Source organism: Capricornis sumatraensis, chromosome 14 (genome assembly GCF_032405125.1).
Source record: "Capricornis sumatraensis isolate serow.1 chromosome 14, serow.2, whole genome shotgun sequence".
NCBI classification, from domain to species: Eukaryota; Metazoa; Chordata; class Mammalia; order Artiodactyla; family Bovidae; genus Capricornis; species Capricornis sumatraensis.
The window spans coordinates 26,614,598-26,631,216 of NC_091082.1; the positions used below are offsets into that span (position 1 = coordinate 26,614,598).

The 16,619-nt window shown below is 38.9% G+C and overlaps 1 protein-coding gene across 1 annotated transcript in view; it reads right to left on the reverse strand.

Annotated features, from left to right (window-relative positions):
• USH2A (usherin) overlaps positions 1 to 16,619 on the reverse strand; it is a 930,103-nt gene that overhangs the window by 180,254 nt on the left and 733,230 nt on the right. The window lies entirely within an intron of this gene.

Genomic DNA, 16,619 nt, shown 5'->3' on the forward strand with positions numbered 1-16,619 from the left:
GGAACAGTGTTTCCTATTTCTTTTATAATAAGATGTATAATGTAGCACAGTAATTGCTCAATAAATTCTCAGGAAAAGAAGGAACATCAATCCACCAACAACAGATATACTGATATCTGTTGGCAATCCACAGATAACAGTTATATACTGTTTCATGTCCATTCCAAACTCCCTAAGTATCCTTTTCCCCCACCATGCCCCCCGTAACCATAAGTTCATTTCCAAAGTCTGTTTCTCTTTTGTAAATTCATTTGTATCACTGAATTTTAGATTCCATATATAAGGAATGCCCTTTTGATATTTCTCCTTCTCTGTCTGTACACATTGCTATATTTAAAATGGATCAACAACAAGTTCCTACCGCATAGCACAGGGACCTCTGCTCAATGTTACGTGGCAGCCTGGATGGGAGGGGGAGTTTGGGGGAGAAAGGATATATGAATATGGATGGCTGAATCCCTTCTCTGTCCACCTGAAACTGTCACAACTTTGTTAATCAGCTATAACCCGATACAAAATAAAGTTATATATTGTTAGATTTCACCACTGCATGGCCAGTGACCTTTCAGAAGTTACTTAGCTTCATTCTGCTTGGATCTACTGATCTGTAAAATAAGGAATCTCTGCATCTAGTCTCTAAGGCTGTTGAGAAGTACTTAGAGTAGTGCTTTACTTTAGTAGAAGCAACTTTAAGACTCAGCAGCATTCAACAAGAATACATCGAGGCTAACATTTGTTTCCTTAACTCCTGGGAAAAGTAAAACAAAGCCAAAGCTTTAAAAATATTTTCTGATAAAAGAACAGGACAATATCTATGTCGAATAATTGGGCTAAGTTACAACATGGATCCAATAAATTTCTATACTTATTTTTTCATGAATTTTGAACTGTTTTCACATATGCTGTTCTTTTGGTGAGCGGACTCTCCTTCCAGACATTTATGTGTCACTCTGTCACTTTATGTATATCTATTCAAATGCTATATTTTAAAAGATTTTGGTCAGTTTATCTACACACAACAACCAGTACTTTTTATCCTCTCAAATTACTTTATTCTTTCATAGCCTTCCGCACTATCTGATGTTTATTTCTTTATCGCTTGTCTCCACCTCTGTGACATAAGCCTAAAAAGGACTTGGTTTTGCCCACAACTGTATCCTTTGAACAGTGACAGGCACAAAGTAGGTGCTCATTAAGTGAAGGAAAGAATTAATTAACTAGTTCACTTAGAATTGGAGCAGTAGTCTGGCTTCTCTGCTAAAGCCATAATGTTCTGTAGCTGGAGCTGCTTTGGGATTCAGCTTCAAAACACTTAGTGTTTCCTTATCAATTTAATGATAAGATGTGGATACTTATTTGATTATGATCTTCTACTTGGCTGCTATGGAGGATTTACATACTTCTCATATTTACCTGATTTACCGATGAGGAATATGATGAAAGATCTAGGCCATTTCCAAGCCTTGTGGGTTTGATAAAAGCTTATAGGAAAATGCTCAAGATGATAAAATATAGAGCTCAAGAGAAATATTTAAGAATGAAGGTCAGGGATGGCGGTGACTGATTTAGTCTGACAAAGTTGCCTTCTTTACTCCCATTACTGAAAAATGGGGTCTTGACCCTTGTAACAGCACTGTATCTGAATATCTTACTTTCTCACTTAGAAGGTAAGCCCTTTGAGGGTAAGGATGGTATCTTTGAATGTTTTTAAAATAATTTCTCCCCATGTATTCAACATGTTTCAAAAATTGTTTAAGGAAGACCAGGGCATAAAAGCACCCAATAAGGATGGCACGGTTGTGATGCTATGATAGGTACATGTACCATCACAAGTGTGATGTGACCAAACAGGCCCTTCCTCTTCATTCCATAGGGACTCTTGCCAACAGCATCAATTTCATTGAGTAGGAGATTCTTCTCTACTTGCATAATACTATTAAAATAAAAACAAATTAATATAATTTATGAATAATAAATATTTTCTAGATTTTTTTTCTGAATGTCAGGCTTAAGTATGGCTAGCAAAAATGAAGCAATACTTGATTTTTCTCTGGAATAGTCTGACCAAAAAAAGCCTTTGTTCTCTTTCACATTTTGTATTCTGGTTGGTCTGGTTTCAGACTTTTGAAGGACAATTTAGGATGGGTCTTAGGAAAACAAGAGAAAACATCATCCCAGAGGTGTACTAAGATTGATTAGAAGGTTGAAGGTATTTGTAATGAGGACTGTCCCTAAAAGAAAATCTAAATATATAAAAATAGAAATTGTTTTTTCCTTACAAAATTTTTTTAAAGGGGGTTGAGTGTCATCCATTTCACACTAGAAGACAGATGTATGGAGGTGGTACAACAGCAGAGAAATCAGCCTTTAAAGGAGTTCTGATAGACTGAGGAAGGTGTGCCAAAGGAGTCTGTCACAAGGTGTTTAAATTGAGAGGGGTAGCGTGGTTTAGTAGAGGATCGGGCCAGAGTTAGTGAAGGAATATACATCTCTTGGAGACACTGGAATACCAGGATTAAGGGTGATGGGCAGGATGTAGAACTGAGTATTAAGCAGAGAGCATTGGTCAAAAAGTCGAAAGATTATCAAACTAAGTGAGGTAAGTCAGAGAGAGAAAGACACATATTATATGATACCACTTGTATGTAAAATCTTAAAAAAATGATGCAAGTGAACTTATTTACAAAACAGAAATAGAGCCATAGACATAGAAAAGAAACTTATGGTTACCAAAGGTGAAAAGGGCTGGGAGGGATAAATTAGGAATTTGAGATGAATAGACACACTCTACTATACAGAAAACATTACATTATATTATACTATACTATATTATATAATATACTATAATATTATACTATACTACTATACAGAAAATATTTTTCTGTGTGTGTGTGTGTGTGTGTGTGTGTGTGTGTGTGTGTATATATATATATATATATATATATATCTTTGCCAACAACGGTCCATCTAGTCAAAGCTATGGTTTTTTTGGTAGTCATATATGGATGTGAGAGTTGGACTATAAAGAAAGCTGAGTGCCGAAGAATTGATGTTTTTGAACTGTGGTGTTGGAGAAGACTCTTGAGAGTCACTTGGACTGTAAGGAGATCAAAGCAGTCCATCCTAAAGAAAATCAGTCCTGAATATTCATTGGAAGGACTGATGCTGAAGCTAAAACTCCAATACTTTGGCCACCTGATGCAAAGAACTGACTCACTGGAATAGACTCTGATGCTGGGAAAGATTGAAGGCAGGAGGAGAAGGAGACGACAGAGGATGAGATGGTTGATGGCATCACTGACTCCATGGACATGAGTTTGAGCAAGTTCTGGGAGTTGGTGATGGACAGGGAAGCCTAGTGTGCTTCTGTCCATGGGGTCCCAAAGAGTCGGACATGACTGAGAGAATGAACTGAACTGATACAGAAAATGGTAACAAACAAGGTACTACTATATAGCACAGGGAACTATATTCAATATCTTGTAATAGCCTATAATGGAAAATAATCTGAAATACATATACATACACACACACACACACACACACACACATACATACACATATATAACTGAATCACTTTGCTGTATACCTGAAACACTGTAAATAGACTATATTTCAAAAAGAAAAACTTATAAAAATAAGTCAGAAGAGTTCAAAGACATCTCCAAATCAAAAGGAGTGGAAGTAGAGAACTGGAGAAAAGCAGCAAAGTTTGAAGAAGAAGAGAGATTAGAGTGGGAGGCATGAGGCTGGAAGTGAAGGGGGCAGGGATGATGGCTTATTCATGGGCAGTTTGTCTCCCAGAGATGCTTCTGCCCCTGCAATGCAGGGCTTCTGACCAGGTGAAAGGACCAGGTGGATCAAGCATAGACTCAGACTCATTTCAATTGACATTCACTAGCTTGTATCATGGTGGCTCAGAGGTTAAAGTGTCTGCCTGCAATGCAGGAGACCTAAGTTGGACCCCTGGGTCGGGAAGATCCCTGGAGAAGGAAATGGCAACCCACTCCAGTATTCTTGCCTGGAGAATCCCATGGATGGAGGAGCCTGGTGGGCTACAGTCCACGGGGTTGCAAAGAGTTGGACACGACTGAGGGACTTCACTCACTCAGCTTGTGTCATCTGATTCTACACCTGTTATATTTAACTTCCAGAGTATAGTCATACATTTTTTATAACAAAACTTGAATTTTCTTTGGAGAAACCAGTCTTTGGCCACTATCAGGCCTTGTGCTCGGTTGAGAGCTGACTTCGCCCAGGCCAGGACAGATATCAACACTCAATTCTGAGAAATGGTAGCAGCGTTCTGTGACCTCATTCAGGCCGCTGAAAGCTAGGCTTAGAAACAGAACTTTCATTCATTTTAAATGGTTTTTTTTCCACCACATAAAGCTTGAGAATGGAGGAGAGTTCAGATGAAAAGCAACTGTGTCCTGGAAATGTCATTTGGACGAAAGAAATACAGGAAAACAATAGAATGGGAAAGACTAGAGATCTCTTCAAGAAAATTAGAGATACCAAGGGAACATTTCATGCAAAGATGAACACAATAAAGGACAGAAATGGTGTGCACCTAACAGAAGCAGAAGATATTAAGAAGAGGTGACAAGCATACACAGAAGTTTCCCTATCTATTTATGGGGAAACAGTGGAAACAGTGGCAGATTTTATTTTGGGGGGGCTGAAAAATCACTGCAGATGGTGACTGTAGCCATGATATTAAAAATATGCTCTCTCATTGGAAGAAGTTATGACCAACCTAGACAGCATATTAAAAAACAGAGACATTACTTTGCCAACAAAGGTCCATCTTGTCAAAGCTATGGTTTCTCCAGTAGTCACGTATGAATGTGAGAGTTGGACTACAAAGAAAGCTGAGCGCCGAAGAATTGATGTTTTTGAACTGTGGTGTTGGAGAAGACTCTTGAGAGTCCCTTGGACTGCAAGGAGATTCAACCAGTCCATCCTAAAGGAAATCAGGCCTGAATATTCATTGGAAGGACTGAGGCTGAAGCTGAAACTCCAATACTTTGGCCACCTGATACAAACAACTGACTCATTAGAAAAGACCCTGATGCTGGAAAAGATTGAAGGCAGGAGGAGAAGGGGATGACAGAGGATGAGATGGTTGGATGGCATCACTGACCCAATGGACATGAGTTTGTGTAAACTCCAGGAGTTGGTGATGGACAGGGAAGCCTGGAGTGCTGCAGTCCATGGGGTCACAAAGAGTCAGACAGGACTGAGTGACTGAACTGAACTGAACTGATGTCATTTGGTAGCCTTGAGTGAGCCACACCTAAACATGATTTTTGTTGTTTCATGAGCCTTTAAGTGCCCATTTGTGAACCCTGGTTGAACTGTTTTTGGTAACCTTCAAGAAACAGAGTTATAAGTGATACTACTCTTATAATTGCTAATAATGTTACATGTGTACACACAGGGTCAGAGTCTTCTGTGTTACACACAGCCAGCATAAGCAGCTATTATTATGTGTATGAGCTGATCTGCCTTTATACGAGCTATAAAGAGGTACCAGCAGCAGCAGCAGCAAAGAGGTACCAGATTATGGGACAGAGAATTAGCAAGAACACGAAAAAGTCTGGTAAAAGGGTGAGGAGGTTTCACCTTTAATATCACAAGAACAAGAAATATTGTTCCTGCCTCAAAGGTAGGAAAACAGGCTCAGAGACTGTTTAGGGACACAGTGAACAAATGGTTGGGTTGGAGTAGGGGACAAACCAATGATTTTAACACCAAGTCCTGTGCTGTCTCCATCAGATAAGAGATATATCAAACACACTGAAAATTTTCAATGACTGAGTTCCCTCTAAAGATTAAATAGTATCTGAATGATATAAAAGGAATAGAAACCACTGTAGTTGTTCTTAAAGTGAAATACAATGGAAGGATTTCATTCAAAACACAAATTAATACAAAAGTTAAAAAACAAAATTGGGTATGTTTTATTTCATTTTTTTCTCCTCTTTTCACTGAACTCTAAACATTAATTAAATGTATCTTTTGAGAAAAGCAGTTATTCTCCAAGGAAGTTGCTTATTTGATTGCATAAAGAACATACCAATTAAAGTTTCAGTTCTCTACAGTTCAGTCCAACTCTTTGTGTCCAACTCTTTGGGACCCCATGGACTGCAGCAGGCCAGGCTTCCCTGTCCACCACCAACTCCTGGAGCTTGCACAAACTCATGCCCATCAAGTCAGTGATGTCATGCAACCATCTCATCCTCTGTTGTCCCCTTCTCCTCCTGCCTTCAATCTTTTCCAGCATCAGAGTCTTTTTCTTCTTTTATTTTACTTTATTTTACTTTACAATACTGTATTGGTTTTGCCTTACATCAACATAAGTCCGCCACGGGTGTACATGTGTTCCCAATCCTGAACCCCCTCCCACCTCCCTCCCCATACCATCTCTCTGGGTCATCCCAGTGCACCAGCCCCAAGCATCCTGTATCCTGCATCAAACCTAGACTGGTGATTCATTTCAGTAAGTCAGTACTTCACATCAGGTGGCCAAAGTATTGGAGCTTCAGCATTAGTATCAGTCCTTGCAATTAATATTCAGGACTGATTTCCTTTAGGAATGACTGGTTTGATCTCCTTGCAGTCCAAGGGACTCTCAAGAGTCATCTCCAACAGTTGAAGAGCATCAGTTCTTTGGCACTCAGCTTTCTTTATAGTCCAACTCTCACATCCATAATGGAAAATGAATAGTTTTAACAATACAGATCTTCTTTGGCAAAGTAAAGTCTATGCTTTTTGATACTGCTGTCTAAGTTTGTCATAGCTTTTCTTCCAAGGAGCAAGAGTCTTTTAATTTCATGGCCACAGGCACCATCTGCAGTGATTTTGGAGCCTAAGAAAATAAAGTCTGCCACTGTTTCCATTGTTTCCCCATCTATTTGCCATGAAGTGATGGGACCAAATGCCATGATCTTTGTTTTTTGAATGATGAGTTTTAAGCCAGCTTTTTCACTCTCCTCTTTCACCTTCATCAAGAGGCTCTTTAGTTCCACTTCAATTCCTGCCATAAGGGTGGTAGCATGTGCATATCTCAGGTTATTGATATTTCTCCCAGCAATCTTGATTCCAGCTTGTATCATCCAGTCTGCCATATTGCATGATGTACTCTGCATATAAGTTAAATAAGCAAGGTTACAATATACAGCCTTGATGTACTCCTTGCTCAATTTGGAGCCATCATTCTATGTCCATTTCTAACTGCTGCTTGTTGACCTGCATATGGCTGTCACAGGAGGCAGGTAAGGTGGCCTGGTATTCCCATCTCTAAGAAATTTCCACAGTTTGTTGTGATCTACACAGTCAAAGGCTTTAGTGCAGTCAATGAAGCAGATGTTTTTCTGGAATTCTCTTGCTTTTTCTCTGCTCCAACAGATGTTGGCAATTAGATCTCTGGTTCCTCTGCCTTTTTTCAATCCAGCTTGAACATCTGGAAGTTTTCGATTCAGGTACTGTTGAAGCCTAGCTTGGAGAATTTTGAGCACTACTTTTTGCTAGAGTGTGAAATGAGTGTGACTGTGTGGTAGTTTGAACACTCTTTGGCATTGTCTTTCTTTGGGATTAGAATGAAAACTGACCTTTTCCAGTCCTGTGACCACTGCTGAGTTTTCCAAAGTTGCTGACATATTGAGTACAGCACTTTCACAGCATCATCTTTTAGGATTTGAAATAGCTCCACTGGAATCCCATCACCTCCACTAGCTTTGTTCATAGTGATGCTTCCTAAGGCCCACTTGACTTCACACTCCAGGATGTCTGGCTCTAGGTGAGTGATCACGCCATCATGGTTATCTGGGTCATGAAGATCTTTTTTGTATAGTTCTTTTGTGTATTCTTGCCACCTCTTTTTCATATCTTCTGCTTCTGTTAGATCTATACAGTTTCTGTCCTTTATTGTGCCCATCTTTCCATGAAATGTTCCCTTGGTATCTCTAATTTTCTTGAAGAGATTTCTAGTCTTTCCCATTTTATTGTTTTCCCTTATTTCTTTGCATTGATTACTTAGGAAGGCTTTCTTATCTCTCCTTGCTATTCTTTGGAACTCTGCATTCAGTTTTATCTGAAACTAAAGTTTACTTAATATTTACTACTTGCAGGCCTTCTTCCATGTACTTCCTAGACATCAATTGACACCATTAAAGCCCTTGGGGAGTAAGACAATTACTCCCAGAGGAACTGCTGTTCTCTGCTCAGATAACAGGAGCCAAAGCATAGAGAGATGAAGGAACTCACCTCTGCTAACAGAGATAAGAAAGGGTGAGGTCAGGATGCAATTCTGGGCAGTTGGGACTTCCCTGGTGACTCAGATGGTAAAGCGTCCGCCCAAAATGTGGGAGATCCAGGTTCACTCCCTCGGTTGGGAAGATCTCCTGGAGAAGGAAATAACAACCCACTCCAGTATTCTTGCCTGGAAAATCCCATGGATGGAGGAACCTGGTAGGCTACAGTCCATGGGGTTGCAAAGAGTCAGACACGACTGGGCGACTTCACTTTCTTTCTTTTCTTTTTGGGCTGAAAAATGTGAGCCGGAGCAGTTGGATCCATCCTATGAGGCTTCTAAGTAAAATGACACAGATCCTTCAAGGCCTAGTAACACTTCTGGTAATATTAAAAATCCACATGGGGCTAAGTATTTGAATATTTTCATTTGGAATATGGGCACAATTCATATACAGAGGAAGACTCAGCTTAGCAGTCTGAAGTCAGACTCTGGGTCTAATCCTTATCTACCTATCAGCGACTACCACAAGCCAGCTTATTGACCTCAGTTCCCATATATGTAAACTGTGAGCACAGGAATATAGACTGTTTAACTGAACCACAGGCTAATCTGAAAGAAGACAACAGATGCATCCAACATTTGTATATTCTTTTCTTAGGTCCAGTAGTCATGTACAAAGGTGAGAATTAGACCATAAAGAAAGTTAAGTGCTGAAGAATTGATGCTTTCAAATTGTGGTGCTGGACAAGACTCTTGAGAGTCCCTTGGACTGCTGGATGATCAAATCAGCCAGTCCTAAAGGAAATCAACCCTGAATATTCATTGGAAGGATTGTTGCTAAAGCTGAAGTTCTAACACTTTGGTCACCTGATACGAAGAACTGACTCACTGGAAAAGATCCTGATGCCGCAAAATACTGAAGGCAAAACGAGAAGAGGGCAACAGAGGAGGAGATGGTTAGATAGCATTACTCACTCATCAGTCAGATGTGACTTAGTGACTGAACAACAATTTCTTAGGTCTTGTATTTTTCCTATTGTTAGAGGATTGGTTTACTAATAGATTTGGTTCCAATAGTCTGTAAGTCAAGTGTGGACTGCCATGAGGCATAGATGATTTACATGACCTGGATGACCTTTCATATATTTGACTCTGTAAAACTCAATAAAATCAACACATTTCAACTGGAATTTGCTGTCACTTTAAGGAAGCCCCTATTGGTAGTCCTTAAAATGAGATATATTTGAAATATTAGCAACAGGCAGTGAAAAGGGCACACCAATTGAAAGCTACTCATGAACTGATCAGGATGAGAAGAGGGAAATAAAGAGATGTCTCCAAGGAACCGTTCTGACTGTAACTTAATCCTGAAGTCAAAGAGTAGAAGGAGAAAAGAAAACATCATTCAACTGCTCAGCATTGAATTAAAAGAGTAAGAAATAGCGGCTGTGGAACAGAGAAAGACAAACGCATGGAGAAAAGCCAAGTATTTAACATTTCAGTAGAGTGAAGATTACTGTGGCTGCAAATTACCTGAATTTCCCTACAGGGAATCATGTTCTCTTTTAAAGGAAAGGGGCATACTATAACCAAACTCATTACAATTACACTTTCAAGTAACATTCCTTTCAAGAGTAAATATGTGTTAAAAAGACTGCAAAAAGTCTGCCTATGGATCATAAAAAGATGATTTGGAAAACAAAACTCATAGCTCTGTAAGTTATATTGGATGTACTCTATAAAGAACAGCTTGTTTCTTGTGTTTAATCTCCAGGCAGTCACAAAAAAGCTTTTTGTTCATTACAGTTTCAGATAGCTAGTGCTACCTCAAAATAGTCATTCCGTTGTTCTAAACATCATCTGTTATTCTTCCGAAGAATTACCAAATAATCCTGGAGAATATGTAATTTCACAAGTTCCTCAGTCAACTTGGTTAGTTATTAGTTCAAGTGCTGAGAGGCCTGAATTACTTGAAAAAGCTTTTGTTAGGTGGTTACCAGGTATTGCCCACTCTGCGGGCAGTTACTTGTCCTGGCACCAGTTCATCCAGACTAGATGCTTGCCCCAGCCCATGTGAACCACAGATCTAGTTTTACTATTGAAAAGAGCTGTCTTTTGTCTCCACCTGCCTGGGATCTCATTAAATGATTCTCCCCTCCCTCACCCAAGAACATTTCTGCTCGTGGAGATTCCCAGGAACATCCAGCATTCACTGTGATGAGTAGAGCTATGTCAAGGCTCGACTTTGGATTAACCTGATTCCACATGAAAATTGAGATATTTGAAAACTGGTATCCCAAGGGATCATGGAATCACTTTAGATACACCAAATGTGCATTTAAATTATGGTTTGTGTCACAAAATTTGATTGTGAAATATTTCAGGAGCTCACAAGCTAGGGTCCCTCTTCCCTAATAGTATCATCCATCATGATCTCAACAGTGTCCATTCCTCTTAGTCAAGCCAATTTCTTGCCTCTCTGAGAGCAGCCATTGGCACTGTCCATTTCTTGCATCAAGGCTTTGACGTATGAGTTCAGTTGATGTCTCATATGAACCAGACATCAAAACATCAAAACTAGGGGGCTCTTGCATTTGCAAATACCAGTGGAATAACTTAGAACTTTCAATTCTGACTACTTGCTACAAAGCTTATTTGCATTCTTAATTCTCTATTTAATGTGTAATTCTACACCAGAGATTAAGCTCCTCTCCCTAGTATCAGAGTGATCAGATTCATTACAAGACACTTCCTGAATGAGTCACTAATTTGGCAGGCTCTCTTTCCAAATGTATTAACATTAAAAATATTAATAAGATAATCCAAGAAAAGACCTTTGCTTTTTAAAAAAATATAAATTTATTTATTTTAATTGGAGGTTAATTACTTTACAACATTGTATTGGTTTTGCCATACATCAACATGAATCCGCCGCATGTATACACGTGTTCCCCATCCTGAACCCCCCTCCCTCCCCCCTCCCCATACCACCCTCTGGGTCATCTCAGTGCACCAGCCCCAAGCATCCTGGTATCATGCATCGAACCTGGACTGGTAATTCATTTCATATATGATATTATACATGTTTCAATGCCATTCTCCCAAATCATTCCACCCTAGCCCTCTCCCACAGAGTCCAAAAGACTGTTCTATACATCTGTGTCTCTTCTGCTGTCTCGCATAACTGGAGCCTATTATACAGAGTGAAGTAAGCCAGAAAGAAAGACCCTTGCTTTTGATTTTTGTATCACTGTATTAACAAATATTTTTCTACCTTGGAGTTTGGTGTTGTATTAGACCAAAGCCTCTTTTATCCTACATTTTCAATCAGAATCTTCTCTAGAACAAAATGTGGCATCAGGTAGCAGCAAAGTCTGATGCTTAAATGATCCACAGCAAAGACATACACCTCAGAGAAGAAGGAAACTGGATAGAACTGCTGGGAATGAAACAGAAGTAGTGATTGCCCAGTTAAAGTAGCTTGGAATATCTGGGATTCCAAGGTGTTTTTTTTTTTTTTTCCTTTAAATACTGGTGTCTAGATAGCTAATGCATATAATGCTTTGGCTATAATATTATATCTGTAAGAATGATAAAAGAGAAGAAGAAATAGTGGTTGAAGTTGTGCCATTTTTTTGCAAGTATTTAGGCTCCTTGGAATTTGAAAAATGAAAATAAAATGAATTCTCACATCTACTTTCACAGGTCTGATGCTTGATGGCCAGTGGTCAGGTGGTAGTGGGGGAAAACAGCCCAGAGTATCATGCATGACATCAGAGCTTCTGAAGCTGCTCTGAGGACACAATAGCCATCCCAGTTTTCATCCTGTTTCAGTTAAAGATACCCACTACTATATCAGTTCAGTTCAGTTGCTCAGTTGCATCCAACTCTTTGTGACCTTATGGACTGTAGCATGCCAGGCTTCCCTGTCCATCACAACTACCAGAGTTTGCTCAAACTAATGTCCAATGAGTCGGTGATGCCATCCAGCCATCTCATCCTTTGTAGTCCCCTTCTTCTTCTGCCTTCAATCTTTCCCAGCATCAGGGTCTTTTCCAATGAGTCAGTTTTTCCCATCAAGTAGCCAGAGTATTGGAGCTTCAGCTTCAGCATCAGTCCTTCCAATAAAAAATCAGGATTGATTTCCTTTAGGATTGACCTCCTTGCAATCCAATAGACTCTCAAGAATCTTCTCCAACACCACAGTTCAAAAGCATCAGTTCTTTGACGCTCAGTTTTCTTTATGGTCCAACTTTCACATCCAAACATGATGACTGGAAAAACCATAGCTTTGACTAGACGGACATTTGTTGGCAAAGTAATGTCTGCTTTTTAATATGGTGTCTAGGTTGGTCATGGCTTTTCTTCCAAGAAGCAAGCATCTTTTAATTTAATGGTTGAAGTCACCATCTGCAGTGATTTTGGAGCCCAAGAAAATAAAGTCTATCACTGTTTCCATTGTTTCCCCATCTATTTGCCATGAAGTGATGGGACCGGATGCCATGATCTTTTTTTTTCTGAATGTTGATTTTTATGCCAGCATTTACATTCTTCTCTTTCACTTCCATCAAATGGTTCTTTAGTTCCTCTTCACTTTCTGCCATAAGGGTGGTGGCATCCGCATATATGAGGTTACTGATATTTCTCCCGGTAATCTTGATTCCAGTTTATGATTCATTCAGCTTGGCATTTCGCATGATGTAGTCTGCATATTAGTTAAATAAGCACGGTGACAATATACAGCCTTGATGAACTACTTTCCCAATTTGGAACCAGTCCATTGTTCCATGGTCAAAGGCTTCAGTATAGTCAGTGAAGCAGAGGTATTTCTGGAATTCTCTTGCTTTTTCTATGATCTGACAGATGTTGGCAATTTGATCTCTGGTTCCTTTGCCTTTTCTAAATCCAGCTTGAACATCTGGAAATTCTTACTTCATGTACTGTTGAAGTCTAGCTTGGAGAATTTTGAGCATTACTTTGCTAGTGTGTGAGATGAATGCAATTGTGCAACAGTTTGAACATTCTTTGGCACTGCCTTTCTTTGGGATTAGAATGAAAACTGACTTTTCCCAGTCCTTTGGCCACTGCTGAATTTTCCAAATTTGCTGGCATATTGTGTGCAGCACTTTCACAGCATCATCTTTTAGAATCTGAAATAGCTCAGCTAGAATTCCATCACCTCCAATAGCTTTGTTTATAGTGACCACTACTATATATAAAATAGATAATCAACAAGGACCTACTGTATAGCACAGGGAATTCTACTGAATACTTTGTAATAACGTATAAGGAAAAGGTATCTGAAAAAGAATGGATATATGTATATATATGTGTGTGTATGAATCAGCTTGCTGTATACTTGAAAGCAATACAACCTTGTAAATCAACTATACTCTAATATAATTAAAAAAGAAGTTTAGTGCCAAGGAATTCAAACTGCCAGAGACCAGGGCACAAAAGCTATATAGTAACCTCAGACCATGCTAAGAAGGATCCTGAGCATGGGTCAGTTTTCATCATCCTGAAATTCTTAATGGTTTTTGAACAAAGGAGCCCCACGCTTTCATTCTGCATTGGGCTTTGCAGATTGTGTCACCCATCCTGAGCTTTAGCTGTGTCTGACTGTGATTTTTATATCCAATCAATCATGGAATCTAGTTCAGATACTACTGGGTTGCCCAAAATTTTTGTTTGGGTTTTTCTGTAAGCTGTAATGGAAAAACTGGAATGAAATTTTTGGCCAACCCAAGAGTTTACTACTCAACATTTATTCATTCAATAAGGATTTTCAAAACACTTAATGTCTGTTAGTTACTGGGATAGGTCACAGTACAGGTAACACAATGGCAAAAGGAAGCTGCTGCCTCTGTTCTTAAAAAAAACTTTATCTTCTGGTTGAGGAGTAGAGATAAGTAAAAGGATATTCAATGACGCATAATACATACCATGAGAGTCAAGTGTAGGATACTATGGGAACACATGATGGAGTTACCTAAATGTAAAATCTTCATGTAAAAAATGTCCACATTTTGGAATATGGATGGTCAAACTATGTTTTCTTTGTTTCAAAAGTAATATGTACTATATCTGTTTCAGTACATTAGTAGTACACTTTCTGCTATAATTAGCCCTGGTAGGATTTATGCTATTTTATCACAGAAGGTTTCTACAAGTTTCTAATAGTATGAGAAAGGGAGACAGATTATTCTTTCCTTGTTAACTTAAGGCTGGTAACTCTTCCCTTTCACTGAAATGAAACCATGAGCAACTTCCAATGAATTATTTGGAAAACATTTCCCCCAGAGTTAAGAGACACATAAGCCCTTATCATGTCTGCTGCTAAAGAGGGCATGATTAATTCATTTTGTTCTCGGTGTCCCTAATCATTTCGTTAATCCTTTCCCCCCTCTCCTCTACCCCGATGCCCACGTTAGGAGGTCCACGTTTCAAGTGTGGCAACCCAAAGTGAAACAATGCCATCACTGACATCCCATTTGCTCTGAGCAGGATGGTGGGCATGTCTAGTAATAAATGATATGAAAAGGTCTTTTATTGACAAGCTGCCATGCGCTGTTTGCATTAGTGAATCTGAGAAGATGATGGCTGCTACCCTTGGTCCCCATGGTACTGGGCTCAGTGAGATAGCAGAAAGCGCCTTGGTTTACTTAGAGCATTGATAACACCTCTAAATAATTAACTGAGGACTTCCTGTCTTCAATTACTTAATGCTTTTTTTTTTTTAACATCTTGAGAGGATTATAAGCAATTTATGGATTTCACATGATGAGTGCATTTGCCTCTATTCCCACAAAGCATTTACGGGATCATGTTTCTAAAGCTTTGAGGTAATTAAAAATAAGCATGGAGACAATGGGGCTGGTGCTAGGTGCCCTCTTTCCCTTCTGTCATATCTAGGGACCTAGATTCTCAGGTTCCTGGATGACTAGAGCTACAGCTTCATCAGTGTTTGACTGTGACTCAGGGAATGCCGTGGTTTTGGAAATGATGAGAAAAATCAAAACCTTTATCTCTGGGGGGGTTGGGGCAGCTCTTCAATCAAATGTTTGAGATTGAATGTGAAATAAATTTGATTATTTTAGTTCACTTCATAAACTCAATAAAACAGTCATTCCCATCATAAAATAGTTCCCTACTGAATTTGATCAGTCAACTAACCATGGAACTGAATCTTCCCTGGCAGATAAAATGTGTGAACACTACACAAGTCTCGGGTTTCAGATTTTCTAATGCCAAGCACCACACCTGTCCCATAGGAACTACATATGTGAGAGTATACTTAGTAAGGATTTTTTTGAATAAAGTTATATTTACTCATTTAACAAAGAAATCTATTTAGGACTATATTGTCCAAGTGAAGTACCTTCCTAATCTGTCTAAAATTATACAGAGGGATGGATGAAATGAATTCTAACAGATTTTTTTTCCCTTTTATAATCTTAAAAGAACTCAAATTAGGTGGGAAAACTTCAAAATGTTTATCCCAATAAAAGAGGAACTTTCACATTAAGTTATGCACATAAAATCTTCTGCGACGTGAAAAAGGTCATAAAAAATGATAATAGAATAACTGGTGGAGTGAAAGTATTTAAACAAAAATCTTTGCAATTATTTTATAATTAAGAACGTTATCAATTCTGTTGTTTTGAACAATGCAATTGAATTTGGTCTGCTGGCATGTAACTGTTGGTTTCTAAAAATGGAAACCATTACAGCTGGCAATAGTTCGAAGCCTATGCTGATTGAGTATACAGATTCTGTAGGAAGAGAATTCTTCATCCTTGTATCCCAGTTTATGGTGAAACTTTTATCGCTACAAAGTCTTCATTGACCTTAACTTTGCTTTCAAAACTCTGTAAATGAACATTCCACGGCCTTTCTAAGTCATTCTTTTGATTTCTTCTACCCCATTCGGTACAGAGTTCTGTTGGAGCAGCACTATACAAGCTAGTCCTTAACTCGTCACTAGTATCGGGAGCTTCTCAAGAGCAGCCGTCTAATTTTGGAGCACTTACTATACTATCTAGAACACAACAAGCAGGTTACATGTCTTTTATTTTTTTGAATGAAATGATATTCTGATTTCCTCATAGATGGAAGCAGTAAATGCCTTGGGCACCCTGAGTAGGCCAGTTTTCACCTTCATTTTTCCAATGTGGATATTAACACATTATTGACCAGAGATGTACTAACGCTACAGGCATTAGTTTCTGCAAAAATTCCCTGGTCAGTCATGTGTTTAAAACATCCCTCATTTACAAGGCTGCGATGAGAATCACAGGAGTCAAAATGCAGTGGTTCTTTAAAATTATAAATCACCATATACATGTAAGTTTTTATC